This window comes from Schistocerca piceifrons, chromosome 1 (assembly GCF_021461385.2).
Source record: "Schistocerca piceifrons isolate TAMUIC-IGC-003096 chromosome 1, iqSchPice1.1, whole genome shotgun sequence".
NCBI lineage: Eukaryota > Metazoa > Arthropoda > Insecta > Orthoptera > Acrididae > Schistocerca > Schistocerca piceifrons.
Window position 1 is genome coordinate 1,209,733,119 of NC_060138.1, and position 20,335 is coordinate 1,209,753,453.

The 20,335-nt window shown below is 40.1% G+C and overlaps 1 long non-coding RNA gene across 1 annotated transcript in view; it reads right to left on the reverse strand.

The window, feature by feature from the left end:
* Positions 1–1,601: 1,601 nt before the first annotated feature.
* The window catches only part of LOC124778983, a 48,987-nt gene continuing 30,253 nt past the window's right edge, over positions 1,602–20,335 (reverse strand). The window contains exon 3 of the long non-coding RNA XR_007015937.1: positions 1,602–1,720. This is a non-coding gene — a long non-coding RNA (uncharacterized LOC124778983). The remainder of the gene's footprint in view (positions 1,721–20,335) is intronic.

Sequence of the window (20,335 nt, forward strand, 5' to 3'; positions counted from 1 at the left end):
TAAGTTACTGCCCTAGCACTGTGTTGAAGTTTATGATGTTTTTAGCAACAGTTGTCTGGTTAATGTAAAACCTTTGTAATGAAGTGCTGTGAATTTAAAAGTTTGTTGTCTTTAAGTTACTGTCCTAGCACTGTGTTGAAGTTTATGATGTTTTTAGCAACAGTTGTCTGGTTAATGTAAAACCTTTGTAATGAAGTGCTGTGAATTTAAAAGTTTGTTGCCTTTAAGTTACTGTCCTAGCACTCCTGAGATTGAACATAGTTTATCCCTTCTCTTGTGCTTACAGGGAGACTATTATTGAACTATATGAACAATTAGTAACAAACTATGGCATGCACACACTTTGCTCAACATGTAAACGTCACTACAGATTTTCGGATTTAGGTTTATGATATGTTCGATATGCCTTCCATCATTGGCGATGATGTGGCGCAGACAAATAGCGAAATTCGGCAAGGCCCGCTGAAGTGTCAGATCATCGATGTTGTTGATGACATCCTGAATGGTTGTTCTCATCTCAGCAATGGTTTTGGGGTTATTTCTGTACACCTCATCTTTAATACAGCCACACAAAATGGAGTCACATGTGTTCAGATGCGGAGCGTAGGGCGACCAATCAACGACAATGCCAGTGGCATCTGGGTACCCCAGAGCCAGAATGCGGTCCCCAAAGTGCTCCTCCAGGACATCAAACACCCTCCTACTTCGATGAGGTCGAGCTCCATCTTGCATGAACCAGATCTTGTCGGAAATCAGGGTCACTTTGAATACTGGTGCTGAAATCATCTTCCAAAACCTCCACATACCGTTCGGTAGTCACCCTGCCATCAGGGAATATCGCACCGATTATTCCGTGACTGGACACTGCACACCACACAGTCACCTATTGAGGGTGAAGACACTTCTCGATCGCGAAATGCGGATTTTCAGTCCCCCAAATGCGCCAGTTTTGCTTATCGATGAACCCAGCCAAATGATACTTGGCTTCATCCCTAAACCAAACCAACAGCGAATTCTAATCCAATCGTGCAGTTAGAATGTACTAACGCAGAAGTTATGACGATTTTATTTCACGTAGTTCAATAATTGTCACCTTGTATGACTGCCCTTATGCAGTGTTTTATTTGGTTGAAGTTTAATGCTGCATTGATAGAGATACAGATCTTAGTCTCAAGGAAGTTTTAAAATTATTCAGTGAGGAGAGAGGGGAGGGGCAGTTCCACAACCTTGAGAAACAAATATGTAGACATGAAGAGTAAATATGTACAATCTCGATAATATTTTTTCTATTTGAAAAGTTTTAAGGGTTTTCACATACAAAATTCGGAAGCATTACTTTTCAGCATGCCCTTGTACATACAGATATATTGAGGAAAGGGGATACTGGAAAAAGCAGATACATCCACATGAAATTAATACCCAATTCTCTAACATGTGCGCAGTTTTGAAGCTAAATGTTTCGGACACCTTGTGCAGTATAGGCTAAGCCAGTAGTCGGCATTCCCCATACACAAAGATTTTGGCAGGTGCTCAGCACGGCAACAATCTCAGCTAGACTGGCAGCTCACCTGTGGAGACATCTGTGAGCGCGGCCTCGGACTGTGACTCCACACTGCAGCGGCCCAGCAGTAGCAGCAGCGTCAGCAGGCAGACGGAGCACACCACCAGCAGCAGGCGCACCCCTACCAGCAGCCGCGTCGGCACCATGCGGACTCCGTCTCTGCAGCAGTCAGCAGGGTCAGCAGTCAAATCACTTGCAGGAGTCGCATCCCCACCAGCAGCCGTGTCAGCACCATGCAGGCTCCATCTCTGCAGCAGTCAGCAGGGTCAGCAGTCAAAACACATGCAGGAGTCACACCCCCACCAGCAGCCGCGTCGGCACCATGCGGGCTCCGTCTCTGCAGCAGTCAGCAGAGTCAGCAGTCAAAACACATGCAGGAGTCGCACCCCCACCAGCAGCCGCATCGGCACCATGCAGGCTCCACCTCTGCAGCAGTCAGCAGGGTCAGCAGTCAAAACACATGCAGGAGTCGCACCCCCACCAGCAGCTGCGTCGGCACCATGCGGGCTCCGTCTCTGCAGCAGGCAGCAGTGTCAGCAGTCAAAACATGTGCAGGAGTCGCATCCCCACCAGCAGCCGTGTTCGCACCATGCGGGGTCCGTCTCTGCAGCAGTCAGCAGAGTCAGCAATCAAAACCCGTGCAGGGGTCGCACAACCACCACCAGCTGCTTGGGCACCACATGGTCTCTATCCCTGCAGGTATCAGTACTCACTCTTGACGTCAGAAGGGTCAACAGTCAAAACACATGCAGAAGCTGCTCCTCCACCGACAGCAGATGAGCACCGTATGATGAGGATTCAAAAGTATAGGCATCTGTTGCTTTTTTTAAAGATTTTATTTATTCATCTACAACAATGTTATTCCCTTCAAAATGCCTCCGTTCAATGGACAAAAAGTTCTAGGTAAATCTAGTTTAAGAGAATTTATTTTTAAATAACATTTCTCTGTATGTGTGTATGTATGTCTAAAGATCTGAAGATGAACAGAACATGTTCGAAACGCGTTGTATTTTGTTAGATTAAACATAAAACAAAAAATAAAAAAGTGAGTCGTAGCAAAAATTACAAATAAATAAGTAAAATGATTTTTTCTTCCAGTCTCTGATCTCAATATGAATTCTTTAGACGATGACCAGTTTCAGTCTGTAATGACCATCCTCAGATCTTTTTTACACCATGTCTCCATTCCACATGCCTACTTTTCTTCAACATTCTCAACACTTCTCAAACTTGATCTTTGAGTTGGCTTTTAGCTCTCACAGTGATACGACCTTAACCTCGTCTGCGTTAGTTAAATGGCGACATTCTATTGTTTTTATTGTTGTTGGGAACAGAAAGTGTCACGGAGACATGTCTGGTGTATTTGGAGGGCGGAGCACAATCCTTTTTGGCCAAAACTTCACTGATATGCCTATAACAATGTCTAAGTAGCTGCATCATCGTGATGCACAGTCTTGAATTCTTTCGCCACAAACCTGTTGGTTTGTTTTAATTGCTTCACTCAAATGGTGCTGAACTTGTAGGTTCAATATAGGAGATTGATGAGTGCTACTTTAATTTGTACTCCTCAATTTATACCAAAACTTTAGCTTCAAAGTATGCCTTACTGATGGCTTGACGTTGCGGCGAGAACTCACGGTGCACTATCTAGTTAAAATCAAAGAACAGAGGCAGCATAACCTTCACATTTGACTGCACTTGGCGAACGTGTTTTGGTCCTGGCGATCCATAATGCTTCCAGTGGAACCACTGAGCTTTCATCACTTCATAACTTGTTATGATGTGTTCCAGTAGTTCCTCATCGTTGTTGACTTATACGCCACGTGCTTTTGCCGCTTTTTTATTCGAAATTCTACAGTTTTGGCACTAGCCTTGCTGCCACATGTTTCAATCCAAAATCATTCGAGAGACTATGTCTTGAGCCAGTCGATACGCCAATATTATCACCATTTTCTCCGTTTGTGGCACAGCGATGTTTCATAATCATTTATTTCACTCCTTTTGCAATTCTTCGGTTGATGATGTGGTGGGGTATCCAGATCGCTTCTCTACCCTCGTTAAATATAACATTTGAAACTTAATAATGAATATTATGCTCAACTGAAAGTTACTTTGGAGATATTATTATTGCTGTGTCTGTCGAAATTATGACATACAGCAATTTGCTTTCACCACAACCTTGTCGCAGTCCAGCAGCTTATTCTGCGATGATTGAAATCTGAAGGGATTAGTAAGTGCTATCAATGAAATTGGGGAAAGAAATACAGTAGATGAAGAATGGGTAGCTTTGAGGGATGAAATTGTGAAGGCTGCAGAGGATCAAGTAGGTAAAAAGACGAGAGCTAGTAGAACTCCTTGAGTAACAGAAGATATATTGAATTTAATTGATGAAAGGAGAAAATATAAAAATGCAGTAAATGAAGCAGGCAAAAAGGAATACAACGTCTAAAAAATGTGATCGACAGGAAGCGCAAAATGGCTAAGCAGGGATGGCTAAAGAACAAATGTAAGGATGTAAAGGCTTATCTAACTAGGGGTAAGATAGATTCCACCTACAGGAAAATTAAAGAGACCTTTAGAGAAAAGAGAACCACTTGTATGAATATCAAGAGCTCAGATGGAAACCCAGTTCTAAGCAAAGAAGGGAAAGCAGAAAGGTGGAAAGAGTACATAGAGGATCTATACAAGGGTAATGTTCTTGAGGACAATATTATGGAAATGGAAGAGGATGTACATGAAGACGAAATGGGAGATATGATAGTGCGTAAAGAGTTTGACAGAGCACTGGAAGACCTAAGTCGAAATAAGGCCCTGGGAGTAGACAACATTCCATTAGAACTACTGACAGCCTTGAGAGAGCCAGCCCTGACAAAACTCTACCATCTTGTGAGCAAGATGTATGAGACAGGCGAAATACCCTCAGGCTTCAAGAAGAATATAATAGTTCCAATCCCAAAGAAAGCAGGTGTTGACAGATGTGAAACTATCAGTTTAATATGTCACGGCTGCAAAACACTAGGCGAATTCTTTACAGACGAATGGAAAAACTGGTAGCAGCCGACCTCAGGGAAGATCAGTTCGGATTCCGCAGAAATGTTGGAACACGTGAGGCAATACTGACCTTACGACTTATCTTAGAAAGTAGATTAATGAAAGGTAAACCTACGTTTCTAGCATTTGCAGACTTAGAGAAAGCTTTTGACAATGTTGACTGGAATACTCTCTTTCAAATTCTAAAGGTGGCAGGGGTAAAATACAGAGAGCGAAAGGCTGTTTACAATTTGTACAGAAACCAGATGGCAGTTATAAGAGTCGAGGGGTATGAAAGGGAAGCACTGGTTGGGAAGGGAGACAGGGTTGTAGCCTATCCCTATGTTATTCAATCTTTATATTGAGTAAGCAGTAAACTAAACAAAAGAAAAATTCGGAGTAGTTATTAAAATCCGTGTAGAAGAAATAAAAACTTTGAGGTTCACCGATTACATTGTATTTCTGTCAGAGACAGCAAAGGACCTGGAGGAGCTGTTGAACGGAATGGACAGTGTCTTGAAAGGAGGATACAAGATGAACATCAACAAAAGCAAAACGAGGATAATGGAATGTAGTCGAATTAAGTCGGGTGATGCTGAGGGAATTAGATTAGGAAATGAGACACTTAAAGTAGTAAAGGAGTTTTGCTATTTGGGGAGAAAAATAACTGATGATGGTCGAAGTAGAGAGGATATAAAATGTAGACTGGCAATGGCAAGGAAAGCGTTTCTGAACAAGAGAAATTTGTTAACATCGAGTATTGATTTAAGTGTCAGGAAGTCGTTTCTGAAAGTATTTCTATGAAGTATAGCCATGTATGGAAGTGAAACAAGGACGATAAATAGTTTGGACAAGAAGAAAATGGAAGCTTTCAAATGTGTGCTGCAGAAGAATGCTCAAAATTAGATGGGTAGGTCACATAACTAATGAAGAGGTATTGAATTGGGGAGAAGAGAAGTTTGTGGCAGAAGAAGGGATCGATTGGTAGGATATGTTCTGAGGCATCAAGGGATCACTAATTTAGCATTGGAGGGCAGCGTGGAGGGTAAAAATCGTAGAGGGAGACCAAGATATGAATATACCAAGCAGATTCAGAAGGATGTAGGCTGCAGTAGGTACTGGGAGATGAATAAGCTTGCACAGGATAGAGTAGCATGGAGAGCTGCATAAAACCAGTCTCAGGACTGAAGACCACAACAACAACAACGTATGTTAGAAATCGTGATAATAACAAATAATATTACACTTCCACGAAACTGCAGCTGAGCTTATCATACGAAGTGTCAATCTACTACAAATAATTAACCAAAACTAATCTCTGATAACGTCCACACCTTCACAGAGAGGAAGGCAATTGCTCGAACAGAGAGTAAAAAAAAAAAAAAATAAAAATAAAAAAAAAAAAAAAAAAATCGTACATTGCTCCCTTCCTAAGAATTTCAGATGGCGGCATATTAAAATATATTGCAATAAAATTATTTTTTCTAAACTGGAGTCATTAAAATAAACGGGAGACGTTGTGTTCTTATAGAAAAATTTAATACAAATTCTCTGATATCATTAACTTTTTCTTGAGACATTTAAGTCTCATCTTTATCTACGATAATTATAGAAGCTGAGATATTCGCTATTTTTGACTTCATTAAAACAGCAAATACGAGTAGTTAATACTTTCAGCCAGAAGGCAAATACTTGTTTGTAAATAATGATTAATGTATAATGAGGCGTCGCATGGCGACGGTGGAATTTTCTAGTGATGTAATTTGTCGTCTTTGGGCGGCAATAAAAGCAGAAAAATACGGATAGATATACGATCCTTTACTATTTTGTTCGCTGGAGAACAAATGAAGCCTGGAGCGCTAAGAAGACTTGTACTGTTTTTCTGAAGTAAGACGGACGCAGATCTGTGGCAGTCTGATCTAATTTTTTACTAAATAAATAAAAACGTGTTCCGTCTAAGTTTTGAGTGAAGTGTAGGAAGAAGAACTGTTGTAACTTACCGTGACGAAGCACGAGCGACTCAAGAGGACAATGGCTATATAAAAGAGCGCTCAATGGACATGATATGGACATAATAAAAATCTACCGTCATTGTAGTATTAAGCTTAAGACTCCAAAATCAGCAGTCCAATGTGCGTGTTACATTGATAAAAAGAAAACTGTTTTATCGTCTTCTTGCATCAGCTTTAATATTGAATTTCCCTTTTGTGTGATGTTACAGTTGTTTTTGCGCCCTTAAGAACTTTCTGGTCCCTTAGGAAATTTTTTTGTCATAACAATAACTTCACAACCGGGTATGATCGTATCTACGATCATGAAGTAATTAGAAAGACGATAACGCAACTTCTTAATCAATAGCACGCTAGTTGTGACTGCCTCAAGCCACGCGAAACCGCAAGTAAAAACTATTCACATCTCATAATGCAATATTTTATGACAATGGTCAGTCCATGATTCTTACGCCAATTGTGATTGATAAAACAGTTAGTTAAATCTCAATTTCCAACTTTCCATTGAATAGCAACATCACTTCTATTTTGTAACATCACACTTGGCGCCCGAACAGGGACTTGACCAAAAATTAGTTCAAATTCTTGGAAAATTTTCTATGTGCTTGTGTTAATAAATGTTCTGTCGTTTCATGTACACATCGTCTCTCTGTGAGAATAACGGTCAATAATGCAGTTTAATTACCGAGAGAAAAGAAAAGAAAAGAGACGTGAATTTGCTGAGACAACATAGCGGTATTCAAGCCATCAAAAAGTAAGTCAGAATTTTGCATACGCAGTGTAGTGCTTCAATAGCAACGTTGCTTTTCCAAGTCGATCCACATTCTTTCTATCTCCTTCCCGCTATAGAAAATCTGCTTTATTATATCTTTTAAAGTAAAATTATTCGTAGTCTGATAATAGAAATTATTTCTCCCCATTGTTAGTATAGCTGTATTACATTTTCAACATGGTGGATAGTGTGTGCAATTTGCAGTGAAGAGCATCTTCATTCATTTGTCTGAAACGTTTAGGTTCCATCTTGTCTTCTCGCAAGATAGAATTTCATTTGTTGCTCACGCGAGAGCGGTGCTCTTAGCGGACTCACCACGTCACTGACAAACGACGAAAGCCTTACGTAGCACGTGGTTTACTGACGAAAATGGCAGATAGTAAACAGAGACAGGTGACAACAGGAGACGGGAGTGAAGACGTTAATAGTATTCCATACCCTTTACGATCGCGAACGGTAGGTTCCCGTGTGGAAACTGAACTAACCATGTCTGTAACAGGGGAAAGTGACCCTAAAGTCCAAATTCTTCCCGCTGCAGCTACAAATGACCTCGGTGCGTTAATGGAAATGCTGAAACAACAGTTTGACGCAGTAAATGAGACTATAAAAACACAAAATGAGACTGTTAACGCCCGATTAGATGCTGTAAGCGAATCAGTAAAAACACAAAATGAGACTATAAAAACACAAAATGAGACTGTTAATGCCCGATTAGATGCTGTAAGCGAATCATTAAAAACACAGCTAGGCACAATCAAAACAGCTCTGCATAAAGAAATTACGGCTGAATTAAATACCCATTTGGGTGAGGTGCAAACTAAGATCAGTGATCAAATTCAGAAAATGCAGAAACAGGTGAAAAGTGAAATAGCTGAAGTATCTGGAACATTAAACACAAAAATTCAGGCAGCTACCAAAGAAATAAACTCAGTTAGAAATGCAGTATCTGACATTGAAGGTGTAGTGGAGGATCTGTCGAGGCAGATAGACTCAATCAATATTGAAGAACAGGTTAAGAGCACCGTGAAAGCACACACGGAGGCATTGTCGGAACACTACGGTGAATGGATAAAGGGTAAAGATATTTTTATCGAAAAGAAGGTCAGGGAGGAGCTTAGGGAGACTGTCAAGGATGTAACTTATGAAATCTTAGCTGCTCCTGGTAAGTCTGGAGACACAGTGGTTTCTGAATTGGGACAGATTCGGAGGACACTTACACGGGATCTTCCCGAGTGGAAGCAGCAAGTAGTGGACGAAGTCAGAATGCTGAGAAACTGTGTAGAAAATCCGCACACACATACGCAAACTATAGGGAACAACTCTTTAGACGGTGACGAATGTCAGTCAACTCCTTATTGTTCACCGCCTGATTACATGCAAAACAACAGTCCTGTTGAGTCCCGAGTAGGGAAAATAAATGATCCGCCCACAATCGTGAGTTTAATGCAAGAGGAAAGTGTGATTAAGCATCGCACTTTTCCTGTTTTTCATCCGCAGAAGCGAGAAATACACCCCATCGTGTTCCTAAAGAATTTTTCCGGCATATTTCCCAGGAGCTGGACAGACAGACAGCGTATTCAGTTCGTCACTGGCTTTATTTCTGGTGATGCAGCATTATGGGGAACGGAAATGGTAGACACGTGTAGGAATTATGAAGAGTTTGAGAAAATGTTCTTGGCAAAATTTTGGAGTAATGGGGTACAGCAAAGATTAAGGAAGGAGGTGTATGGTGCGGAAATTTTCAATGAGAAGCATGGAAGTCTCCGGCGATACTTTGAGAAGTATCTAGCAAAAATTAAATTCTGGGATTCTCCGATTTCTTCCAAGGACGTAATTATGATTCTCAAAAGCAAACTCCCTGTGTCTATTAGAGAGAAATTAGTAAATGTGTCCGAAGAAGACACGGATGTATTCCTTTCTGTGCTGGATTCCTTAGATTTAATTAGCGAGGATGTGCGCTCCAAGGTTGGCAGCGGCAAATTCTTCCCTGGCAGCCAGCAGAATGCATCGCACGCGGACAACAATGCGCCCAAGGAGAGAGCGAGCTACTGCGACCGCTGTTACCAACCTGCCAGCGGTTATGAAAACGCAAATGGCAATAACTTTAAATGGAAGCAGAAAACCAATTACAGTAATCAGCCGAGATACCACCCAATTTACAACCACCAGGTACAACATCAGTACGGAAACCCACCCTTTAATTCTGCGCCTGAGCAGTATGGAAATTCTCCACAAACTAGTGGTAATTTTTCAAATGGGCCAGTGTACAATCAAAGTTATAGGTCGAAATATAGCAAGTGGCATGGGCAAGGCGGAGGCCACCCAGCACAACATAAGAACAACTATTCACAGAATAGAGGGCCGCGGAACAATTTTCAAACGGTACCAAATCCGAACTTTCCTTCACAAGGAAATGTTTCTGCCGGCAACCAAAAGATCGGGCGACAGCAGCCGTCTCAAGTATTTTATTCACAAGTGAATGCACCCAGTGGATTTGACCCCTTTACACCGGCATTTGTACCACATAACCAGCACCAATATGAAACGGAACAAACACTTAAGGCCATGAATGACAAACAGGTTAAACATCCTGCGGAAAATTGGAGGCAGCGCCTTTCAGCCTCCTAGAGGTCGCTGCCGGTTCCAGTGGGGGTACTAACGAATACTGTGATTCTGAGTATGTTAATGCGATACGGTACGACCATGAGACCGACTTACGAGATGACCTTGCACGTGACAAAGAAGCTCAAGACATTAACAACATTTATGATGAACAGGTCCAGGCTGCGATTAAGATTTCTATTGCCAACATTCCTTTCACAGCAGTTGTTGATACAGGAGCAAACATCAATGTGATGTCATCATGTCTTTTCAGACAGGTGTCTTCTGTTTTAAAAGTTTTATCATTGCCGATTCAGGGTTGCTCCATATCGGGAGCGATTGGTCCATTGAAACAGAGAGTTAGTTTACAGACACAGCCTCAACTGCAGATAGAATCTGTTTCCGTTTCCTGCCTCTTGCGTACTGGAAATTTCCTTGTGTGAACTGTTAATGATAAGTATTAATGATAAGTATTAAGTGCTATGTATGGAAAAATTGTTTATAGTGATGGACATTGAACTGATATTTCTTCAACAAGCTGAAGCAGGAAATTGGGGTTGCACCAAGAATTTCAATTTAATTTTAAGTTAGTAATAAGAAAAAAAGTGCTTGCGAGGTGATTGCCCGGAGCTAAATAAAATATGTAAAGGTGAGAAATGGAGAAGGATGCGTAAATAAGCACTTCTCTTAAGGTACAAGAAGATAGATTTATTTTTAGTTATGTAAGTACTTGAAGTTCTGTTGTAAAAGCCCAAATTACCTGCTTAAAAAAAAAAGGTACATGTTCAAACACTCCAGACAGTGGACAGGAGTAGAAGAAATAGCTTAAAGTTCAGTTAAAGCGTGCTGTTAAATGGAAAAACAAGTGGTAACCCACATGTGTTCACGCAAGGAGACAATAAGCTGTAGTAAACTAAGTAAGGTGAAATACAGTACAAATGGAGGCAAACCATGAAGCATCAATAATGTAGCGTAAGTACTCCACGAGGCCATTAATTGCTATGAAAGTAAACTATTTCCCTGTGATCTGAGCCCAATGTAAAGAGTATATGAGGAATGTTAGCTGACGAATTGATTTCAGTAGAATCAAGTTACCAAATAACCACACAGCAAGCCCCCTGTATCATAAATAAGTCCAAGTAAAGATCTTCAGAAGATTTGTAGTGTAATCTAGCGACCATTCAATACCCTAATTGAAGGCTAATCTAAAGAACATGCAATGCAGTGATATTTAAACTTAATATTGACTATAACCTGAGTAAGACGTAGAAGTAGCAAAGTATGCTGTAATGAAAGAGGTTGAAATTTATATATGTGCCTATGTTTATTATGATAATTTTATTTACGTGCAGATTTTATTGCAAAAATGTCTCCTAAGACACACCTCTTATGAAATCCATTTTCCTTCTGCCCGTTCCTTTTGATCCTGGTTCATTAACCCAGACCAAGGGTCGACTTGTAAAAGGCACGTGTGCTTCGGGGCAAAGCAGTGCTTATGAGAAATGAGACACGTAGCGTGATGAACTTCGCTAGCTTTGGTAATGTTTGTTATGGACCGGTTGCGTAAACCCAGTGAACTGTCGGTAATTCCATTCATGCGAAAAATAGTAGACACGCGTTACCCTATTTTTTTTTAACAGAGAACGATTGCTGAGTACATGAAGCGAAGAGGGAGAACTATTGTTATCCAGTCTGCCCTCAAATATATAAAAAAATTTGGCAAGCACAAAGGAAAGCACAAAAAGAAAAAAAAAGATTCAGCGTTAAATGCGTACTCGTTAAGTAGTAGATATGCTGCGTGGCAGTAGAAAATGATCTTGGGTGCACTAAAGAATAAATGCAACGAGTGTTGCGAAACCTGTAGTTCTCATAATGAGGAGATGAGCCCTTAAAAGAAAGTTTGAAAGAATATTTTTAGGTTCACTAGTGAAAGTAAACCTTGAGATATAAAGAGTCCATTCATAAAGCAGTTGTTCACTGGACTTAACAAAAGGAGTGACCATTAATTGTAAATATTAGCTCGTAAGTGATCTTTTGTAAATAGTAGAATATAAGTCTTTCTGTACCAATGGAGGAAACCTGCAAAATTAATTGTTTTGTAAATGAACTCCATCGGCGAAGGAACTAAGCACGAATGCTGTGTGAAGATGCACACTAAAGTGCGACGTGCATCATAAAAAAGTAACTGTTCACTGTATATTAGTGGTAGTGTTGTACTGCAAGTGTAAAAAGAAGTCAAGGCTACGACAACAGGTGCAACGCAAAGTTCAGTGTTGTTCTAAGTGCAGCGACAGCTAAAACATTCGTCGTCACTTACCTGTGAGCCTCATGGGAGGCAGTTGACAGAGAAGTATGGAGGCAACTTCAGTGTCCGGCTCCTCCGATGGGAAACGCGCGCGAGGTGTTTGTATCGATGCACTCGTGTGATACGAAGTTCACAAAAAAAAGGGGAGCAATCGACGACCAGCAGCTCTGTTACAGCCTGAGCGCGAACGGATACTAAGTATTGGAGCTCACGCAACACTGTGCAGCCGCTGTGAGTGGCTGACGTGTGGGTGACGAAACAATCCAAACTTTAAACTGCTAACCGCCATGACTTCAATCGTACATACTGGAGGAAAGACGTTTGTACACTTGTGTGACTACATTTTCATATGTAAATTAAGCAATTTTCTTGAGTTGAAGTTAAGATGAGTGAGAAGTAGATTGTTAGATTACTCAGGCCTTAAAGCCATTAATACCGGCACTACTGAACACTGCTAAAATGAATTATAATCCTGTCTCTTGATGGACAAAGAAAATGAATGTGCACTATAGGAAGACCCTAAACTCCAGACCAGTCCCGATCCTTAACAAATGTATCCATTAGCTTGTAAGTCATACTAATAATTTTCCACTTCTTCTGTTTCATATTGTAAATAAAAACCCGGGAAGCCGCATGAATTCCTGGCACCACAGCGGAAAGGACAGATGTACTGCATGATGAACGCCGTAGACAGCTAACACAGAAAGTGAAAGCATCACGAAGTGTAGTGCTACGTTATTAAACTGTAATTGAACCACAATGAGCCAACAGATGCTCGAACATTGTCCACTCTAGTTTAGTGAAAATAAGCACTCACTGCACTCATGTATTAGTTGTTAAGCTCAAGAGAAAGTAATTTCTGAATTCTATCCCCTGAAGAGCGAAATGAACGTTCACTTATTGTTATAAGCAAATATGGACCAAACTTAAAAATGCACATAAATGTTAGTCTTGGTATTATGGAATGAAGTGACTGATGAACAAAGAATGAAAAACTTTATTTTGAAAAATGATAAATATCTGATATATGATTATAAATGTAATTTCAATTTAAGTACATAGTACGCCAGTAACATTATGTAAATGTCACACCAAAAATCACGAATATCTCATGAGGACATGAGGATCGAGGTAATCCTTCGGCATTCCCTCTCTCCTCATGGGAGGCAATGAGATATTCGCTATTTTTGACTTCATTAAAACAGCAAATACGAGTAGTTAATACTTTCAGCCAGAAGGCAAATACTTGTTTGTAAATAATGATTAATGTATAATGAGGCGTCGCATGGCGACGGTGGAATTTTCTAGTGATGTAATTTGTCGTCTTTGGGCGGCAATAAAAGCAGAAAAATACGGATAGATATACGATCCTTTACTATTTTGTTCGCTGGAGAACAAATGAAGCCTGGAGCGCTAAGAAGACTTGTACTGTTTTTCTGAAGTAAGACGGACGCAGATCTGTGGCAGTCTGATCTAATTTTTTACTAAATAAATAAAAACGTGTTCCGTCTAAGTTTTGAGTGAAGTGTAGGAAGAAGAACTGTTGTAACTTACCGTGACGAAGCACGAGCGACTCAAGAGGACAATGGCTATATAAAAGAGCGCTCAATGGACATGATATGGACATAAAAATCTACCGTCATTGTAGTATTAAGCTTAAGACTCCAAGATCAGCAGTCCAATGTGCGTGTTACATTGATAAAAAGAAAACTGTTTTATCGTCTTCTTGCATCAGCTTTAATATTGAATTTCCCTTTTGTGTGATGTTACAGTTGTTTTTGCGCCCTTAAGAACTTTCTGGTCCCTTAGGAAATTTTTTTGTCATAACAATAACTTCACAACCGGGTATGATCGTATCTACGATCATGAAGTAATTAGAAAGACGATAACGCAACTTCTTAATCAATAGCACGCTAGTTGTGACTGCCTCAAGCCACGCGAAACCGCAAGTAAAAACTATTCACATCTCATAATGCAATATTTTATGACAATGGTCAATCCATGATTCTTACGCCAATTGTGATTGATAAAACAGTTAGTTAAATCTCAATTTCCAACTTTCCACTGAATAGCAACATCACTTCTATTTTGTAACATCACAAAGCTTAAAGAATGAATTAAAGTTTATGCCACAGTCAGGGCTTGAAGGCGGTCTCCTTGGTTACTATGCAAGAGTACTAGCCCTTACAACACTGCGGCAGTATACCTACCACAGCTGTCGATCTAAAAACTGGAAAATAAGCTGAAATGTGAATTGAAGTGTATGTAAGAGAGGACATTGCACAAGGGTAGTCCATGCAGCTCTGTTTGCTATTTCGCTGCGGTGTTGTAATGGGTAGCATATCTGAATAGTAAGCAAGGAGACCTGGGTTCAAGTCCAGGCTTGGGCACAAATTTCAGTCCATTTATTCGGCTTGTATCTTTATCGAACAAAATCTCTGATCCATTTGTGTACAAAATACATAATCTGTGATATTATCAAAACAACCACAGCCTTTCTGACACCTGCCAACAAAATAAATGTCCAGTGGAACTAACACTGTACATATATTTTCAGGTATGTTCACCAACGCAGCAACGGAAAAAATCGCGCTAATGGGACTAATGAAATACGCGATACTACAAATTCTCTGCACCTGTGGTGTAGGCATAGCGTCTTTGACTAGTAATCAAAACATCATGGGTTCAAACCTCCCCATTACTTAAGGTTTGAATAAAAATCATCAGCAATGGTAGCCGAAGACTTCTGTCATAAGTAGTCGTCCTCTTTCTGCCAATGGCCTTGTCAAAGAGGGCAGAGGAGCGTACAGAGGTTCAAGACCCTGTCTAACGTTTAGGGTGAGAAACTGTCCCCAGTAGACAGAAGTATCAGCAATGATGGAAAGGCAATTGAAGCCACTGAACCAAAGGCACATAATCTGTATTCGCAGGACATGTGACTTGATTGAAAAAGTGTCATGATGATCTCTACACTTACAAAACCTTCTGTACTAGTCCTCCATTCGGATTTGAGGGAGGGGTCTCCCAAGGAGGAGCTGACTACTGTAGTGGGACGCGAAATTGAAGCGTCACCCATCCACCAGTGTCAGCCCAGTTTGCATGTGAATATAAGTTTAATTTAGTTTTGTTCATGTATTTTTGTAATATTTGTAATGGTTGTGAATTGTCTAAAGTTTTGTATTTATTTTTTATGTTTCATGGACGGAGAGGGCGGCGCAACGAACGGAGACAGCATCTTCGCTGCCGGGACCAGAGAGAAAATTGCTGGCCACTATACGTCGCGGGTCGACAGCCAAAGAGCAACAGAAGATCCTGAAACCGAGTTGTTGCGTCGTGCTTCTAAAAATCAAATATTTGAGAATTTTTAATGTTTTGTGCAACAATGATATCATAGGAAGTTTAATCTTATTGAAAATGTTAGTTTTGTCTCGTCAAGGCTCAGGTTCACGTCTGTATGTAGGAAGATAATAAACTAGTGGATGCTATTAAAGTTGAAATACGTGTTCCAAGGATTTATTTATGAAGAATTATGTGAATGAATTAATAATATATTTGACAATATTATTGAATTTTGACAGCGTTCATCGCGACTTTGAATCTCAAAAGTTTATTCAATGTGGTTCTAATATCGATTAAATCAAGATAACGTGTATCAATATAATTTCTGAGGAGAAACAAACGAGATCTAAATTGAAAAGGTTTGCACAAACAAATTGGACTGAGTGACCAAATTCTGCGCATACGACTCAAATGATGATGTTTTACAGTTTCGTTCAAGAACCATTCAGAGACAATTTAAAAAGAATTTAAATAATTTTGAAGTGTGTTGTAACTGACGTAGGTGACGAAGTCTACACATGGTCATATGTCGAAAGAAAATCATTTATAAAAAACTTACGTTGTTACACTACACTACGAGAAAAAGATTGAATAACTGACGAAAGGATAACGTTCTACGATTCGAGGAGTAAAATGTCAGAAGTTTGATGGTCGTGCGAAAGTTAAAAAATCGGGAATGGGAAATGTTAAACCTCAATCTAGATATAGTGGGGGTAAATGAAGTGAAATGAAAAGAAGACAAGGATTTCTTGTCAGACGAGCATATTGCAACATCAACGGCAGCGGACAATGGTGTAATGAGAGTAGGGTTCGTTACGAATAGGAAGGTAGGGCCGAGAGTGAGTTACTGTGAATAGTTCAGTGATTCAATTGTTCTGATTAGAATCGCCAGCAAACCATCACTAGCAACAATAGTTCACATATACGTACCGACGTTGCAAGCAGAAAATGAAGAGAAAAAGTATATTAGGATACTGAATGAGTAATTCAGTATGCAAAAGCAGATGAAAATCTAATAGTCATGGGAATGGAATGTGATTGTAGAGGAGGGAGCAGAAGAAAGGGTTCTGGGAGACTACGGGCTTGGTAAGAGAAAAGGGAGAGGAGAAAGGCTCCCTGAGTTCAGTAATAAATATCAGTTAATAACAGCGAATACTCTGTTCAAGAATTGTAACAGGAAGAGATATACCCGGAAAAGGCTGGGATATACGTCAAGATTACAGTTAGAGTACATCATTGCCGGGCACAGATTTCTAAATCAGATGTTGATTGAATGCATACCCAGGAGCAGATACAGACACATCACAATTTAGTAGTGATGACGAGTGGGCTGAAGTTTAAGAGAGGAGTCAGGAAGAATCAGTGCCCAGAGAAGTGGGACACAGAAGTAATAACGAACAAACAGACACGCTTGAAGGTCTCTGAGGCTATAGATACTGTGATAATGAATAGATCAGTAGGCAGTTCAGCTGAAGACAAATGGACACCTTTAAGAAGGGCGATAACAGAAATTGGAAAGGAAAACGTAGGTACAGGGAAAGTAACTTCGAAGAAACCAAGGATAGCAGAAGAAATACTTCAGCTGATAGACGAAAGAAGTAAGTACAAAAATGTGCAGGAAAATGCAGGAATACAGAAATGCAAGTTACTTAGGAACGAAGTAAATAGGAATTGCAAGGAATTGAAGGTTAAATGGCTGCATGAAAAAATGAAGACATCGGAAAAGAAATGATTGTCGGATGGACTGCTGCGGCATACAGAAAATTGAAAACAGTTTACGGTGAAATTAAAAACAAGAGTGGTGTCATTAAGACTCCAACGGGAATTCCACTCTTAAATGTAGATGAGAGGGCGGATGGGTGGAAAGAGTACACTGAAGGCCTCTTTATGAGGGCGAAGGTTTATCTGATGTGATAGGAGAAAAACAGGAGTCGATAGAGAAGTGCTTAAGATCAAATAAGGAAGAAGGGAAGAAGGGATAGATAACATTCCATTAGAATTTCTGAAATCATTGGGGAAAGTGGCAACAAAACGACTATTCACATTAGTGTCAAGAATGTATGAGACTGGCGGTATACCATCAGACTTTCAGACAAAACATTATCAACACAATTACGAAGATAGGAGCACTCTACAAGTGCGAGAATTACAGCATAATCTGCTCAACACCTCGTGCATCCAAGTTACTGACAAGAATAATATACAGAACAATGAAAAAGGAAGTAGAGGATGTGTTAGATGACAATCAGTTTGTTCAAAAATGGTTCGAAAGGCTCTGAGTACTATGGGACTTAACATCTGAGGTCATCAGTCCCCTAGAACTTAGAACTACTTAAACCTAACTAACCTAAGGACATCACACACATCCATGCCTGAAGCAGGATTCGAACCTGCGATCGCAGCGGTAGCGCTGTTCCAGACTGAAGAGCCTAGAACAGCTCGGCCACAACGGCCGGCCAATCAGTATGTTTTCAGGAAATGGTAATGGCACCAGAGCGGCAGTTGTGACGTTGCGGTTGATAATGGAAGCAAGAATGAAGAAAAATCAAGACACGTTGATAGGATTTGTCGACACAGAAGAAGCATTTGACAATGTAGAACAGTGCTAGATGTTGGAACTTCTGGGAAAAATAGGGGTAAGCTTTAGAGGCTAATGTACAATGTGTACAAGAACCAAGAGGGAACAATAAGACTGGAAGGCTACGAACAAAGCGTTCGGGTTAAAAAGGCTGCAATGCAGGGATGTAGTCTTTCGCCACTGCTGTTCAATCTATGCATCGAAGAAGCAATCGTGGAAATAAAAGGAATGCTCAAGAGTAGGATTAAAATTCAGGGGCAAAGGTCACCAGTGATAAGATTCGCTGATGACATTGCTGGCCTCAGTCAAAGTAAAAAAGAACTGCAGTATCTTTTGGATGGAGCGAACAGCGTAATGAGTAAAGAATGTGGGTTGAGAAAGGCCAAATTAATAAGAAGTAGCAGAAATAAGAACAGAAAAAAAAGTCACCAAGTTAGCCGAAGTTAAGTAATTCTGCTACCTAGGCAACAAAACAACCTATGACGGACGAGCAGGGATGACGTAGAAAGTAGACCAACAGTGGCAAAAAGGGCATTCCTGGCCAAGAGAAGTCTACTAATATCAAACGTAAGTCTTGATTTGAGGAAGAAAGTTCTCAGAATGTATCTTTGGAGGACAGCATTGTATGGGAGTGAAACAAGGACTGTGTAAAACCGGAACAGAAGAGAATCTAAGCATTTGAGATGCGGTGTTACAGAAGAAGGTTGAAAATTAAGTGGACCGATGAGGTGGGGAATGAGGAGGTTCACCAGAGAATCAGTGAGGATAGGAATATACGTAAAACGCTGACAACAATACGCGAGAGGATGATAGGACGTATGTTAAGATATCAGGGGAATAATTTTCATTGTTATAGAGAGGGCTGTAGACGATAAAATTCCAAGAACAAAGTGTTCGGATTAGAAAGGCTGCAGTGCAGGGATGTAGTCTTTCTGCAGATCAACTAACAAATCTCATTTTCTGTAAGTGCCTACCATAGTTAATAACTTTCATGGCACCAATTATTAATAAGTTTTAATGGCGTACCATCAGCACTGACCAATAGCTCATGAGTATTTTACATTTCATTTATTTCTCTTTATTTAACGCCGCGTGATTAATTTAAAATAAGTTTTCAGTGTAATAAACAGTAATATTCGCTCCTTTTCCCAACTGCCTTATCTTCGTGCAGTATCGCTGTATTAGAGAGAGCATCTTTGACACTTATATTCTTTGTAACTTTCTGTATTCCTTACTAGCGTACTCGGCAAAGCTTTGCAATTCCTAATTCGTTGTTGGAATTGGATATACGCTCTAATATGCTTCTCTCTATCCATTACTCCTCCCACTCCTCCCTCCCCCTCCCTCTGTCCATCTCTTTCTCCCCCCCTCTGTCCCTTCAGACTCTCTGCCTGTCACCTTTCTCTATCTCTCCATCCCCTCCTTCCCATCACTCTATCCACTTCGCCCTTCCTCCCTCTCTGTGACTCTCACAGGCCTGTTTAATTTAATTGTAAACAAATCCTAGCGTGGTAACTGATGTCCCTTAAATTAAGTGGGTAAATCGACTGGTATCATTGGAATCATTGGTGTGAGAGAGGCGTATCTGGCAGCAGTACATAGTTTTAAATTGCTTGGACTTCTTAACAGTATTCTAACAAAACACGTACAAATTTCAAATGTTATTTCAGTCAAAACCGACTGGGAGAATGAAACTAAAATATTCCAACAAAACACGTACAAATTTCAAATGTTATTTCAGTCAAAACCGACTGGGAGAATGAAACTATTTCAATAATTGCCGTAGCTGTAACAAAGTCAAATAGATTAAAAGCCTCGCTATCGTAAATCTGACTGTGAGAAAGAAAAGTAAAACATATTTTCACAGCACACCAGGCACAGCACCGTTTTCTTTCTGGCAGTCCGTTTTAACAGAAAACCAGTAACCGTTGTTTTAAAAAAATATGCTCTAGTCAGCCTGAATATTTATGAGAGTATCGTATAAAAATATGAAGCAAATCGGTCAAGAATTTTTAAAATACTCTATATCTGTGACAATGTTTATTAGAGTAACATGCAATTTTTAAAATACGTACCCTAATCTGTGACAATGTTTATTAGAGTAACATGCAAAAATTTGAAGTAAATCAGTCAAAATGCT